This window comes from Dromiciops gliroides, chromosome 4 (genome assembly GCF_019393635.1).
Source record: "Dromiciops gliroides isolate mDroGli1 chromosome 4, mDroGli1.pri, whole genome shotgun sequence".
NCBI classification, from domain to species: Eukaryota; Metazoa; Chordata; class Mammalia; order Microbiotheria; family Microbiotheriidae; genus Dromiciops; species Dromiciops gliroides.
Window position 1 is genome coordinate 159761043 of NC_057864.1, and position 16897 is coordinate 159777939.

At 39.9% G+C, this 16897-nt stretch overlaps 1 non-coding gene and 1 pseudogene across 1 annotated transcript; both read left to right on the forward strand.

Annotated features, from left to right (window-relative positions):
- Positions 1–10100: 10100 nt before the first annotated feature.
- LOC122754754 lies at positions 10101–11555 on the forward strand (annotated as a pseudogene).
- A 3963-nt stretch (positions 11556–15518) lies between these two features.
- LOC122726877 lies at positions 15519–15625 on the forward strand. The gene has a single exon (XR_006352870.1). It is a non-coding gene; the product is annotated as a U6 spliceosomal RNA (small nuclear RNA).
- The last annotated feature ends 1272 nt before the right edge of the window (positions 15626–16897 follow it).

Consider the following 16897-nt stretch of genomic DNA (forward strand, 5'->3'; position numbering starts at 1 on the left):
ATATATATAGTTAAAATTGCTAGGTTACAAACATCAATTACCATCTAACTGGAAATAGTAAATGTCCCATTTTTGAACTCTTCTTTCAATAACTGAGTCAACATTATAGGATAAGCCAAGAAACCAATAAACACCATAGTGTTTGAAACTGATGTCATCTTGAATTTTTTCTTTTTTTTGAGGTTAGCCCACTTTATTTTTTTAACTCAATTTTATTTTATTTTCTCTTCTAAATTCTCTCTTTCCCCTTCCCCATCCATTGAGAAAAAAAGAAAAGCAAAGCCCATTACAAATTTTTTTGTTGTTTGTCCTTTGGTTTTAAAGAAGAAAACCAATGGGTGACATCAGGGTGATATCTTGATTTGTGAGTGAATTGGATTTAAGTGAGGCAGAGTTGTACAGAGTTGTCAGCCTCATTCTATCTTCCTGAGTCATCAAAGTCCAGTGGCAGAACAAGAATCGAGATTGGGGGCAGCCAGGTGGCACAGTGGATAAAGCACCAGCCCTAGATTCAGGAGGACCTGAGTTCAAATACGGCCTCAGACATTTGACACTTAACTGTGTGACCCTGGGCAAGTCACTTAACCCTCATTGTCCTAAAAGAAAGAAAGAAAGAAAGAGTCAAGATTGCAATGACCTGGGATGCAGTAGATGACCTTGGCATCTTTGATGCCTAACCAAGCTCGCAGTGCTCTAGAGCACTTGCTTCAGCCACCTTCATGACCTTTGGAACGAATTGTTCTCATCTACCCAGGGGAAGTCTTCACATGCTTGGGGTAGACATCATCTAACTCACAGACAGGTTTGAGGCCTGTCGGTTACCCTCAACCTGTTTTAGCCCATCTGCCAAAGGGTTTACCAGATGTGACCCCTCTGCATGCTACAGCTTCTTGAGCCAGAGGGGAGAATTGGGTGGCAGACGGACCCCAAAGGTGGATGAACAGCCCTGAAAAGGGCTAGGCAAGCCCTCATACCAGAGGTGCCAGTCCTCCCTTAATACCCCCATATACCCCATTATAATGTACAAAAAAAAGAAAAGATAGAAAAGAAAATGTGCTTAAATCTGTACTGAGTCTATTAAAAGCTCTCTATCAGATGATGGATAACATGTTTATATATAGATATAGAAATATAGAGATAGAGAGATGATAAATAGATATATAGATATAGGATATTTATATATCCACATATATATATATATCCATATCCATATGTATATATGGATGTTCTTGCACCAAAGGAAATTATATAACAGATGGCAGAGAAATTTGGAACGACTTATATGAACAATAAAGAGTGAAATGAGCAGAACCTGAAGAATAATGACCCCAATAATCATGTAAAGGGAAACAAATTTGAAAGATAGTCAGCACTCTGACCAAAATATTGACCAATCATGACTCTAAGAGACTAATGGTGTGACATTCTAACATTCTCAAACATGATCAATGGATTGATTTGTCTTGCTTGATTTTCTTTATATATATATATATATGTGTGTGTGTTATATGTTTTATATATATATAGTTTATACACACATATAGATATACATGTTATAAGGGATATCTATTGGATATGTACATGAGAAAAATTTATAAATAAAATATTTTAATAAAACATTTTTTATTCATGGAAGAAAAAAGTGCATAAGGGAACATAAATAGAAAAATTTTGGTATCTTTTAAAACTATATATATGTTTTATATGCATATTTCTTTTAAAGGATGTTTTGGTGGGGGGGGCAATGGGGGTTAAGTGACTTGCCCAGGGTCACACAGCTAGTAAGTGTCAAGTGTCTGAGGTCAGATTTGAACTCAGGTCCTTCTGAATCCAGGGCCAGTGCTCTATCCCCTGCACCACCTAGCTGCCCCTTATAAAGACATTTACTTTATTCTATTATCTTTCTTTTTCTTTTCTTTTTTTTTGGGGGGGGGGAGCAGGGCAATGAGGGTTAAGTGACTTGCCCAGGATCACACAGCTAGTGTCAAGTGTCTGAGGCCAGATTTGAACTCAGGTCCTCCTGACTCCAGGGCCGGTGCTCTATCCAGTGTGCCACCTAGCTGCCCCTCTAGAACTATTTTAGAAAATAGAGTTTCATTTCCTTTTTCCCTAATCACTTTGGGAAACAGACCTAGTAGTAGTATTTCTGGGTCAAAGGATATATGTAGTTTTATATCTTGTTGGGCATAATTCCTGTCATAACTTTTGTCTGTGTATTCCAAGTACTCACCAAAATGCTTGGCACATAGAAATTATGGCTTAAAATGCTTTTGCATTCATTCATCCATACATATACACAATAGCTTTTTTCTTTGTATTTTGAAATATTTGTTTTGATTATTTTTAATTTCACAATAAAAAAAATAAACAGGTCATACTAGGCTAAATTTCTTTCTTTTTTTTTTAACTCACAGAAACTATGGGGCAGCTAGGTGGTGCAGTGGATAAAGCACCAGCCTTGGATTCAGGAGGACCTGAATTCAAATCTGGCCTCAGACACTTGACACTTACTAGCTGTGTGCCCCTGGGCAAGTCACTCAACCCTCATTGCCCCACCCCCCCAAAAAATTACAGAAACTAGTATGAAGGAAGAAAACAAGCATTCAACCATAGAGAATCAGATTTCAATCAGATTTCTGCTTCCAGGTCAAAGAGAAAGCAGGGCCGTGGTTATAGGCCAGATGGGCTGAGAATGAACCTAATCATACCCCCTAAGAATGCTGTAGCTTGGGTCAGTGCATCCTGGAAGCAGTACTACACGTTAAGAAGGAGTTAAAAGCAGGAGACAGCTAGGTGACACAGTGGATAAAGCACCAGCCTTGGATTCAGGAAGACCTGAGTTGAAATCTGGCCTCAGACACTTGACACTTACTAGCTGTGTGACCCTGGGCAAGTCACTTAATCCCCATTGCCCTGCAAAAAAACCCCAAACAAATAAACAAACAAAAAAGAAAAAAAAAAGGAGTTAAAAGCCAAGAAATAGGTGATCAAGATGAGTATGCAGAGAAAACAGCAGATTAGACTGTCAAAAGCTTCTTTGGTGACAAAGTAGATCAAAATACACCCTTAGAAGAAGATAATAACAAAGTCAAAGCTACTACATCCAAAGTTTCCAAGAAAAATATGAATTGGTCTTAGGCCATGGAGACTCTCAAAAAGGACTTTGAAGAGAAAGAGAGGCAGAGGGAAAAGTTAGAGAGATACGGGAAAAAATGGAAAGAGAAATGATAGTGTTGCAGGAGGGTCATGAAAAAAAAGTCAACAGCTTGAAAAGCCAAATTGGCCAAATGGAAAAGGAGGTACATAAACTCTCTGAAGAAAATCATTGCTTAAGAATTGGGATAGAGCAAATAGAAGCTAATGACTTTATGAGAAATCAAGATACAATAAAGCAAATCCAAATGAATAAAAAAAATAGAGGGCAATATAAAATATCTCCTTGGAAAAACAGCTGACCTAGAAAATAGATTCAGGAGAGATAATCTGAAAATCATTGGACTACCTGAAAACCATGATCAAAATAAGAGCTTAGACATAATCTTCCAAGAAATTGTCAGGGAAAATTACCCTGATATTCTAAAAGCAGAAGGTAAAATAGAAATTGAAAGAATCCACCAATCACCTCCAGAAAGAGATCCCAAAAGGAAAACCTCCAGGAATATTATAGCCAAATTCCAGAGATCCCAGGTCAAGGAAAAAATATTGCAAGCAGCTAGAAAAAGGGAATTAAAATACTGTGGAGGATAGTACAAGATATAGCAGCTTCTACATTAAAGGACCAGAGGGCAAAGGAACTGGGATTACAACCAAAAATCACCTACCCAGGAAAACTGAGTATAATCTTTCAGGAGATTTGACAGCACTGCTGCAAAGAGCATGAACTCAGATCTGCAAGCTATGGAACAGATACCTGCAAGGGTTAAGGAGGAAAGGATTTGTTCTCTTGTGGTTATGGTATTTAGCCATGAAACCACTTAAGATACCCCATTCAGCATTTAGAGCATCTATTCAAGGCAGTTCAAGGCATAGTTAATGGAGTAGAAATATATTCTGCAGACAAACATGGCAGTCATTCTAAAAAGGAAGCAGCTTCAAGGAGTGGGTCCTCTGGCAGCAGAAAAGAGAGAAAACAGGGTGGGAGAAGTGGAGGGAGGGAGAGAAATTGGAACTCAAAATTTTTTGGAAAAAAAAACATTGTTAAAAATTGGTTTTACATGTAATTGAAGAAAGGATAAAATATCAAGGGAAAAGGAGAGAGAGAAAAAAGAGAGAAGGAAAAGGAGAGAGAGCAAAAAAGGGAGGAGAAAAAGGGAGAGAAGTGAGAGAGAGATAAGGAGAGGGGAGAGAGAGAGAGAGAGAGAGAGAGGAGAAACACAGAGAGAGCGCTAGTAAAAGCAAGCTAGCTTGGATAAGCTATGGATTTGAGAGAACTAGCCCTGAAAATTAACTGTTGAGCTACCAAAAGGACACAATGAATCCCATTGGGGAGCTTTGTGAGGACTCTATTAGGAGAAAAAGAACTTCTAGTCCCTATAATACCATAGTTATGAGTAGCTTTGGTTACATGTGGAACATTCACAATATGATGTAGGCCTCACTACCATTGCAGTCTCCCCCATCCCCAAAATGACATAGTCATAGAAAGCAAAGAATAGATAACAGAGGTAATGAATGTTAAAGTATTAGGTACCCACACTTCCCAAAGGATGTTCTGTTTATTAGGGGAAGGTATAACCCAGGTTTGTGGGATAGGGGTTGGGAGTCATAGCAACTGTCCTTATGAGACCACCATCTTAACTGTCTTTGTTATGGGCTAATTGTATCTACTGTCATGACTATTAATGGGAAGCACACCAGGGTGGGGTTTACAAGTTATAACATCATGAATGGGTACCCACAGCATACCCTTGAACTCTGAGGTAACAGCTGCCTTCTGGGGACCCAAACCCATGATTTTGAGAGCAAGTTATGGAAGTAGCCCCAAAATGAGTGTTACTAAATATAAGTATATGCAGAATATATATATATATATATATATATATATATATATATGTGGGTGTGGGTGTGGGTGTGGGTGTGGGTGTGTGTATACACACATACATATACATACATATTATATAATACATATAAAATTAATACAAGATTGTTTGAGGAGGGAGGGAGCCAACAGCTGGTGGGATGAGGAAAGGCTTCCCATAGGTGATGCTTAAGCTGAGAAGTGAAAGAAGTAAGGGATTCTAAAAGGTTGGATGGCATTTCAGGTATGGAAGACAGCTGTTCCAAAAGCACAGGGATGATAGGTGACTTCTCTTACATGGCAAGAAGATCAATTTGGTTGAACCATAGAGTGAGGAAAGAGGATTAATGTAGAAGCTAGAAAGGTAGGTTGTGATAAGGTTGTGAGGGGTTTTAAATGTCAAATAGAGGAGTTTATATTTGCTTCTAGAGGTTGATGGGGCAGTGAGGTGGCACAGTGGATACAGCATTAGGCCTGGAGCCATTAAAATCTGAGTTCAGATCCATCCTCAGACACTAGCTGTATGACCCTGGGCAAGTCACTTAACCGTCTGCCTCACTTTCCTCATCTGTAAAAGGAGGTGGAGAAGGCAATAGCAAACCACTCAAGTATCTTAGCTAAAGAAAAAACAAAACCCAAATGGGGTCATGAAGAGGCAGACATGACTGAGCAAGAACAACAGAGAAAAGGAGTTTATTGAGCAGAGGTGTGACATGGTAAGATCTGAGTTTTCAGAAAATTCCTTTGGAAGCTATGCGGAGGTTGTATTGGAACAGAGAGAACTTTGAGGTACGGACACCAATTAAAACTGGCTATTGTAGAGCTCCATGTGAGAGGCAAGTTTAGGCTTAATGTCAGGAAAATTACTAATAATTAGAGAAATTTGTTCTTCAGTCATTTCAGTCGTGTCCAACTCTTTATGACCCTATCTGGGATTTTCTTGGCAAAGATCCTGGCAGTGCTTTGCCATTTCCTTTTCCACCTCATTTCATAGATGAGGGTGAAGTGACTTGCCCAGGGTTATACAGCTAGGAAGTGTCTGAGGCCACATTTGAACTCAAGAAGATGAGTATTCCTGACTCCAGACCTAGCACTCTATCCACTTTGCCACCTAGATGCTATATGTATCAAGTTTAAATATGAATTATATTTTGAAGAACTCTCACCGTTTAATTTGATCATTGACAATGCTATACTAAGGATTAGTGAAAATCCAGGAGTTCAACAGCTAAAGAAGTAAAAGAAAGGGGCAGCTAGGTGGCACAGTGGATAGAGCACCGGCCCTGGATTCAGGAGGACCTGAGTTCAAATCCGACCTCAGACACTTTACACACTTACTAGCTGTGTGACCCTGGGCAAGTCACTTAACCCCAATTGCCTCACCAAAAAAAAAAAAAGAAGAAGAAGAAGTAAGAGTCCAGAGACAACCAGAGTCCAGAATCCGGACTGGAATCCAGTTTCCCTGATGACATCTCAACACTCAAAGAAGACAAGATTTCAAAGACTTTAAATGAACATTTTTATTTTTTCCTTCTGTTATTATGTACACCATCTATAATATGTATTCTCTGCAGAGGCCCTCCCTCTGTAGACATTGTCAAAGCATGGGTCCGTGAGGGACTGCCCCTCTGGACAAAATTGTCCCTTTCTCCCTTTCCTATATTGTTATTAACATATTGTTTGCTAGCATAGGGTATTATATTCTTTTATTTTTTTACTGTTTCATCAAGGAAACACTCTGTTTCTCGATGAAACAAAGGGGGGATATGATAAAATAATGGGACTTGGCAGATGTCCAGGAGCCCCCACCTGAAGTTTGATTTGGAATTGATTGAATTGGGTGAGACTGAGAGACTGAGAACCTACTTAATGATGATTAAATTGGGACCACACCTGGCCGGCCCTGAGTAGGGTGGTGTTCTCAGAAGCTGAACTTAGTTAAGGTTGATTAAATTGAGACCACATGTGGCCAACCCTGAGTGGGGTGTGTTCTCAGAGGCTGTGGACTGCTACATCAACAGGAGACTGCTCTCAGCCAATCAACTCGAAGAACCTCCCATTTCTGGGAGGAGGACAGGAAGTAGGAAGCTGAGGCTGGTGGATGGGATCTTGCTCTTTTGGTTCGAGACATCAGCTTGGCGGCCAACCTCCATGTGGGCTATGAGGAAACCTAGGATTTCCATGCTATAAGGGATCTGTTCTCAATCTTTTGCTCTCTTCATTATCTTATAATATATCTTTAGGGGCAACTAGGTGGCGCAGTGGATAAAGCACCGGCCTTGGATTCAGGAGTACCTGAGTTCAAATCTGGACTCAGACACTTAACACTTACTGGCTGTGTGACCCTGGGCAAGTCACTTAATCCCAATTGCCCTGCCAAAAAAACAAAACAACAAATAATATATCTTTAAATGAATCCTTAAAAGCCTAAACTCTTGCTGAATTTATCAGTGATTTTAGCCAGTTTCCCCCAAAAACTGGGGGCGGGGGGACAGATTAGAACCCACATTTAGATTTTAAACAACACAATGCTCAAAGAGTTGAAGTTAGGATTGGACAGATAGGGTAACCACGCACATTTAGTGTTACCCTTCACACTCTGAATGTGGGTAGCATTTTTCATTATGATTGACACACTTTAAAATTTTAATTTGTATTAAAATTTTCTCCATTACTTTAAGTTTAGTCAACTAACAAAATAATAAATCGAGCCCTGATTTGTAGATTGCCAGATTCCTGAGATATAAATGCTCACATTGAAAATTTAATAATCAGTTTTCATTAAGTCATATGAGCTGGTTCCACCTCTGGTTTCCATGGATATGGAGCTGGGTGTGACCAGCTTCCCTGGGGCCATCTTGATTAATGTTATGATCGAATTGGAGCCAAAGGATCTGGCTTTTCTGCTTGTAGCATTCAATAAGTTTTAAGCACCTACTGAGTCAGGTACATTCTGGGGGTTAGCTAGGTACACTTGGAGTGGCTTGCCATTTCTTTCTTCAGCTCATTTTACAGATGAGGAAACTGAGGCAAACAGGGTTAAATGACTTGTCCACGGCCACACAACTAGTAAGTGTTTGAGGCTGGATTTGAACTCATGAAGATGAGTCTTCCTGATTCCAAGTCCAGTGCTTGATCCACTGCACCACCTAGCTGTCCCTCACCCCCCCCACACACACTTTTTTAAAAGTAAGACTAGAATAAATTTATTGCAATGTTCATGCCTTAGAAGGAAAAATCAAAATGACAGTCACAGACTTTGGTATGGTACTTCTTGCCCATAAGATAATCTGTCTCATTCCATATCTTCTAATTTGAGGTTCCAAACCTTGTTCTCTGAAAAATCTATAGACAATTAGAACAGAGTAATGGTGAGGCTCTGATTTGTTGATAATTCCAGTTTAGGAGCTCTGTCAATCCTAACATTGTCACCTTTGTGTTTTCTGGCTGGGTAACTACTAACCCTTGGGCAAATTACTTAACCTCTCCAGCTTCCTCATATGAGTTGCATGTACCACCTTGTCTTAGATGGATTAGGCATGTATAAGCAATAAATCCCTCCTTTACTTATTCGAACTAATACAGAATGAAGTGAACAGAACTAAGAGGATAACATACATGATTATGACAACAATGTAAATTGAAGGAAATAGCTACCAGAAAGTAACTGAAAGTGAACATTAAAAAATTACACAGAACAAGCATGTACCTGAGAAAGATGAATGAGAAGACATCTCCTCCAAACTTCTTTAAAGACATGGGTGTGGGGCAGCTAGATGGCGCAGTGGATAGAGCACCGGCCCTGGAGTCAGGAGTACCTGAGTTCAAATCTGGCCTTAGACACTTAACACTTACTAGCTGTGTGACCCTGGGCAAGTCACTTAACTCCAATTGCCTCACTTAAAAAAAAAAAAAAATCCTCAAAAAAAAAAAAAAAAGACATGGGTGTGAACATCACATATTTTTGATGAATTGATTGGGTTTGCTAATTTTTTTCAACTTTCTCATTCTTGTTCCTTTAAAAATATATTATTGTCATAGAGGATGGCTTTCTGGGAGAGGAATAGTGGGGAAATTTTTTGACAATATGTAACAGTGTTAAAAAAAGAAAGAAAGAAAAGAAAGGGGCAGCTAGATGGTTCAGTGGAGAAAGCACGGGCCCCGAATTCAGGAGGATCTAAGTTCAAATCCAGCCGTGGACAGTTGACACTTACTAGCTGTGTGACCCTGGGCAAGTCACTTAACTTTCATTGCCCTGCAAAAAAAAAAAAGAAAGAAAGGAAGGAAGACAGTATGTAACAGTGACTACTCTGGTCCCTACTGCCTGAAAACCAGGTATGTTCAATTTGTCCCCTACCCTGAGTTCTCAGTACTGTAAGGGGGTTCAAAACAAAAACAAAATTTAAGGGAGCTGGAAGGGTCTCTTGTCTCTGCCATTGGCTCAAACACCTACTGATAATGTTTCCCCAGTTTTAGTGTCCTTTAGCACCTCACAGTCAGATTAGCTTTTATAAAAGAATATTTATGTCAAGAGTTTAACAAAGACAGGATCCCTAACAAGAAGCTGAAAGGATACTGTCATTATGTGTCACCTCTGACATTACTGAGGTGTCCTCTATTCTGAAAGAATGTATTCTGAGAGTTGATACTCTGTTGAAGGGGGCAGCTGGGTGTCACAGTGGATAAAGCATGGGCCCTGGATTCAGGAGGACCTGAGTTCAAATCCAGTCTCAGACACTTGACACTTACTAGCTGTGTGACCCTGGGCAAGTCACTTAACCCTCGTTGTCCCACAAACAAACAAAACTGGTAAGGATACTCTGTTGACTTTAAAGAGATTGAGCAAGTCCTGACTATTGGCATGCTATTGCTCATCAGGCAGAAGAAATGGTGGAATGTTCTTCAGGTCTAAAGAGTATGTGCCTTCAGGGCAGCTAGGTGGTGCAGTGGATAAAGCGCCAGCCTTGGATTCAGGAGAATCTGAGTTCAAATCCGGCCTCAGACACTTGACACTTACTAGCTGTGTGACCCTAGGCAAGTCACTTAACCCTCATTGCCCTGCAAAAAAAAAAAAAAAAAAAGTATGTGCCTGACCTTGGAATATGACAATGTTGGTGTTGACATATTTGGTAATCACACACTGATTAAGGAAGGAGATATTGTGAAGAGAACAGGAGTCATTATGGATGTTCTGTTGGTGAGGAGTTGTTGAGCCGTGTAGTAGATACCCTTGATTAAACCATCAATGGAATGGGTAAGCCCCTAGAATCCTTCCCAGAATCCCTGTGAAATGAGCCCATGCAGACTGTCATTAAGGCTGTGGATAAATTGGTACTGATTGGCCATGGTCAGCATGAGCTGATTATTGGTGACAGATTGGCAAAATGTCAATTGCTATTGATACAATTATTAATCAGGATTCTATGCTTTAATAATGGAAGTGATGAAGAGAAGCTACTGAGTATTTATGTACTATTGGTCAGAAGGAATCCACTGTTGCTCAGCTGGTAAAGTTACAGATGCAGATGCCATTAAATACGCCATTGTGGCTTCTGATGCCTCCCCACTTCAGTACATGGCTCCTTATTCTAACTGCTCCCTCCAGGGGAAAATATTTCCAAGATAAGGGCAAACATGCTCTACCTGTGATGATTTATCAAAACAGGCTGTTGCCTAACATCAGATGTCTTTGCTATTCTGTCATCCCCCTTGTCATGTAGCTTTTCCTGGTGAGGTTGTTCTACCTGCACTCCTATCTTCTGGAGAGAGCAGTCAAAATGAATCATACCTTTGGACCTCCCTTCCAATCATATCTTTGATTGGACCTCCCTTCCAGTCACTGAAACAGAAGCTGTTAATATGTCTGCATACATTCCAACAAATGTCCTCTCCATCAAGGGACAGGTCTTCTTGGAAAAGAATTGTTCTGGGGCAGCTAGGTGGCACAGTGGATAGAGCACCGGCCCTGGATTCAGGAGGACCTAAGTTCAAATCTGCCCTCAGACACTTAAAACTTACTAGCTGTGTGACCCTGGGCAAGTCATTTAACCCCAAATGCCTCACACCAAAAAATTTAAAATTAAAAAAAAAATTAATAATTGTTCTGCCAAGGTCTCTGCCCTGCCATTAATGTTGGTCTGTGTGTGTCCTCTATCAAACCAGCTGTCATAAAAGCACAAAGGACCATAAAGAAAGTGGCGGGTACCATGAATTTGGAGGTGGTTCGGTATGATGAGGTAGCAGCTTTTGCTGAGTTTGGTTCTGTTGCTTCTCAACAATTGCTGAGCTGTGGTGTGCATATGAATGAGTTGCTGAAATGACAGAATTACCCCATGGCAGCTGAAGACCAGGCTGTAGTATACAAGAGTATCTGGACAAACTGGAGCCCAGCAAAATTACTAAGCTTGGCTTAGCTCATGTTATTAGCCAATACCAGGACCTCTTGAGTAATATCAGGACTGATGGAAAAATCTTAGAACAGTCAAATGCAAAGCTGAAGGAAATTGTCACAGACTTCTTAGCTAGAATTGAAACTTAAACTCCCATGGATTTTTATCACATGTCAGTTTGATTTTGTCAACAAAGTTAAGTGACTTGCCCAGGGTCACACAGCTATTAAGTGTCTAAAACAAAATTTGAACTCAAGTCTTCTTCTTCTTCTTTTTTTGGTGAGGCAATTGGGGTTAAGTGACTTGCCCAGGGTCACACAGCTAGTAAGTGTTAAGTGTCTGAGGCCAATTTGAACTCAGGTCCTCCTGAATCCAGGGCCGGTGCTCTATCCACAGCATCTAGCTGCTCATGAATAAATAGTTCCATGTTTAAAAAAAAAGTATAGCAAAAACATACAAATATTCTTTCTAACACCTTGAGGGCATAACTCCCCTTATGCCCCCTAGGTCTCTAAGGAAGTAAGAGAGATTAGGTTCACAGTTTAGCTCAATTCCTATACAGCATTAGTCGCAACACATTTCAAGTGCAAACCCCTACCTCCTCACCCCACCCTACCCCATCCCAACTTGCTGCGCTGGCTTCTCAAGACTTACCTGATTGGTTAACACCAACATTCAGTCTGAAATCCTATTTCCAAAGTCACCATGGTTTAAATTCCTGGGTCTGAGACTACACTCCCTAAAGGACAAACAAAATAGACCAAAACCCCAAGCCCTTTTTTTGAGGCCACAGGGATTAAGAGAAGGGGAAAGTTGGGGCTGCAGTGGATAAAGCACCAGCCCTGGATTCAGGAGGACCTGAGTTCAAATCTAGCCTCAGACACTTGACACTTACTAGCTGTGTGACCCTGGGCAAATCACTTAACCCATGTAAAAAACAAAAACAAACAAACAAACAAAACAACAAGAGAAAAAGTTGCCCCTAGGTGACTCGTTGAACACAATGCTGAACCTGGAGTCAAGAAGACCTGAATTACAATCCAATCTCAGACATTTACTAGCTGTGTGACTCTGGGCAAGTCATTTAACTTCAGCCTGCCTCTGTTTAAATAATCTCTAAAATGGGAATAAAAATAGCACCTACTTTCCAGAGTGTTTGTGAGGATGAAATGAGACATTATGGGCTATATTATAAGGTGCCCTTAGGCCACTACCCAATTAGTACATGATGTCATTCATTGAGTGAAAACCTTCACCCCTGGATGCCACCAGAAACTGCTACTGTGTGTCTGACAGGTAGATTTAAAGAGGAAGCCAAAGGTAATGGAAATGAGCAGGTCTTACTCACATGTTAGGAAAATAGATGATGTCTTCTCCTATGAGCAGGTCCTTGGAAGTTCCTACATGGCTTCCACCATCTTAAATGATCTGGGCATGTGCCAAAACCCTTTAAAAACAAAAAATTTCCATAACAGTTTTTAAACCTCCTTATTAATGAAACTGAAAATAGTAAGAAATAAATATTTTGGGGGCAGCTAGGTGGCGCAGTGGATAAGGCACCAGCCCTGGATTCAGGAGGACCTGAGTTCAAATCTGGCCTCAGACACTTGACACTTACTAGCTGTGTGACCCTGGGCAAATCACTTAACCCTCATTGCCCTGAAAAATAAAGAGGGTCCTAAGATTGGGATACCATCATGTATCTGAATATATGGGTGTCCACCAAGAAAACTTACCCAAAGGTTTTGATAGGCAGAGGGAGGGGGAGAAATGGGGGGGGGGGTGGAATCATGAAGAGTTGAGACTTGATCATGAGGTTCTAACTGCCTTTGACAATCTGAGCAAGAAAACCCACTTAATCTTGGTTGTTTTTACTCTTCATGATCCAACTTGTCTAAACCTTAATAAAGGGGCAACTCTCAGCAGCCCTGCCTAGCCCAAGTTAGTTTTTCTTTACAGGGTGAACAGAGCTTAGATTCCCAGGATGGATCCCAGTCCAACCCAATTGAGAATAAAGTGGCTTAAGAGCAAGAATATAATGATATCCCTAGAATTCTCTAGCAGGAAGGGTTTCTCTTACTGTCAGCATGGACTTTTAACAGAGAAGGGACTGTTATATTTTATATTAGCAATATTAAAATTAATTTTCCTGTCAATTGTATTTTAATATAATTGGTATCCTTTATAATTTTATATATTTTAACTTTTGGCGGGGGTCCAATGAAGGTTAAGTGACTTGCCCAGGGTCACACAGCTAGTAAGTGTCAAGTGTCTGGGGTCAGATTTGAACTCAGGTCCTCCTGAATCCAGGGATGCTTTATCTACTGTGCCACCTAGCTGCCCCTAATTTTATATATTTTAGAAAAAAATCTTTGGAAAAATGTTTTTGTGAACTTCTAGGATAATTTAACATACTATTCATAATATTCTTTTAGATTTATTCATTAAATGCTTACAGTAGCTACAATGGTAACTTTTGCCCCTAAAAGCTCCAAAATAAAATTCATATAGTCATAATAATAAGATATAATTTTTGTTCTGATATAATGATGAAAACTGAATATGAATTTATAAAAGTCTAATTATAAAACAATTCTGAATGTTTTAATATGGGTTTTCTATAAAAATTAGAAGCAGTAATCCAGCAAGACCTCATGCTTACTATTATTAGCAAGACTTCCTATTCAGTTACTTTATGTTGTAGATTTTGTTGAGTATAAATAAGTTTAATGAAAATAGTTTATAATGTGGAAGATGTTTAACATAATCTAATAATTGTATAGCTTAATTTCAGTCCAACTTTTTTATTTGTGTTGCCAAATATTGCAAATCTTTATTTAGTCTTAAATCTGGTTTCACATCTAGTTTACTCCTGTTTTTTAACTTAAAACAAGAATAAAGTGAAAATACACAAATAAGAAGAAGAAATGATAGAATTTTATATGTTCTCTTGGTGGGAGATGAAAATTCATTGTTTATTTTTAGCTACCAAACCAATCAACAAAAAAGAATAACTATTTTATAAAATATTTTTCTACTGGCTAATGACAAGCACTGCATTGAATGATAAATGTACTTAAAATTAAACTGCATGTGTTGCTTCATTTATTTATTTATTTATTTTGGTGAGGCAATTGGGATTAAGTGACTTGCCTAGGGTCACACAGCTAGTAATTGTTAAGTGTCTGAGGCCACATTTGAACTCAGGTCCTCCTGAACCCAGGGCTGGTGCTCTATCCACTGCACCACCTAGCTGCCCCTTTTTGCTTCATTTTTAACAATGTTTATTTATAAACTAACCTTTGTAAGGAAAGACACTTCACTGACATGCTCACAGAAACTCTATTGATTGAAGGAAAATCAGCCTATGTTGCAGGCCAAGCCCAAAGCCAGCATTCTCATAGTTCTGGTTCAAGGTTGGGAAGAAATAAGGCATTAGCAAGTCACTCTTGTTGCTGTTGTTGTTTGTCCTTCATTTTCGAAGAGGACCATGACATCAGGGGTGATGTCGTGACTTGCAGTGAATTGGATTTAAGTGAGGGAGGGCTATGCAAGGTCACCAACCTCATTTTCTCTTCCAGAGGCATCTGGGTCCAGTGGCAAGATCGATATCAGGATGACTGCAGTTAACTCCAAGCAACTAAGGTTAAATGACTTGCCCAGGGTCACACAGCTGGTGTCAGATGACATTTGAACTCAGGTCCTCCCAAATTCAGAGCCAGTGCTCTATCCACAGCGCCACCCAGTGGCCCTTGCAGCTACTCACTGAACATTTAACAAAGGATGAGGTTTACTTTGCCCTAACACAGCAAGGATAAGCCACAAGGATACAGTAACATTTGATTTCCCTCGACCTGGCCTCCCTCATCTCCATTTGGAAACTTGTCTGGTCAGTCGGTTTTTAGGGTATAGTGACCACAAAGTCTGAGAGGCCACAAACTACATGAGGTGGGGACTTTTTATGCTCCAGATCAGGAAGCTGCATCAGGGAAGCTGGGGCCAATCATGTTGTGAGGAGTGTTAGGAAAGCTGTGTTGGGAAACCACTGGTTTTACCACACCCAAATAGAAGACTAGAAACATAATTGGGGGAAATATCCTTAAAACTGCAGAGTGCTCGCTTCGGCAGCACATATACTAAAATTGGAACAATACAGAGAAGATTAGCATGGCCCCTCTGCAAGGATGACACGCAAATTTGTGAAGCGTTCCATATTTTTTTAAAAAAAGAAAAAAAAACTGCAAAGAAAGGGGGCAGCTAGATGGCACAGTGGATAGAGCACTGGTCCTGGAGTCAGGAGTACCTGAGTTTAAATCTGGCCTCAGACACTTAACACTTACTAGCTGTGTGACCTTGGGCAAGTCACTTAACCCCAATTGCCTCACCAAAAAAACCCAAAAAACAAACACAAAAACAAAATGCAAAGAAAGGAAATAAAAGGTTTGTTTCTGCATGATGTTTGTGATGGTCTGCGGTGGTTTCGACAGCTTGTGATATAGTACCCAGAAATCATGGTTTTCACTCAATCTGATATTTGTGCTGCAAAAATACAAACATTCATTACATCTTGATTGCTTGATTACACAGCTGATTACAGGGTAACAGAGGGGAATACTGGGCTGCAGTGTACAGTGTACAAATGAGTATATGCACATGGATCTGAATATCATTGGGAATCAATTTGAGATGGAATGGTGATTCCTTGGGGGAGTTTGGAAACAGTTTGATGAAAGGTTGAGAAACCTCAAAAACAGGTTGTGCTTAGTCAGAAGCAGTCAGAGTTTGATACAAACATTGTATGAACACCAAAATTGCTTTGGTGTGATCATGATGGCTTTGAATTATTGCAAAAAACAAACCTATAATGCTTCAAATATGCACGTGCTTGTTGGCACAGAGGAAAAATGTAATTTATAATATAATTGGGCAATTATTTATTGCTTGAGATGCCACTAAAGAAATTTTTATCACTAACTCCTCAGACCATTTGTTGTTTCAGTCATTTTTCAGTCTTGGCTGACTCTTCATGATCTCATTTTGGGGTTTTCTTGGCAAAGACGCTAGAGTGGTTTGCCGTTTCTTTCTCCAGCTCATCTTAAAGATGAAGTAACAGAGGCAGAAAGAGTTAAGTGACTTGCCCAGGATCACACAGTTAGTAAGTGTCTGAGGCTGAATATGAACTCAGGAAGATGAAGCCCAGCATTCTACCCACTGCACCACCTAGCTGCCTCCCTTAAGCCATTATCAACTGCTAAATGATAACCACTGGTGTAAGAGGAATGCCTGGGAAAGGCTGAAGCATAACTGGATATTTGATAATTGGTTCTGATTGGATAACCATATGTTGAAGTAGGAGGCCTGTGATTGGCTGCAGAGAGATTCCAAAAGACCTTTTGGATTTAGCTGCTATCTCTTTGCCTCATTTGCTTTTGGGGGATTTCATTATTACTTTACTCTTGGTGTCTGGTGAAGGGAATAGAACTCCAACCGT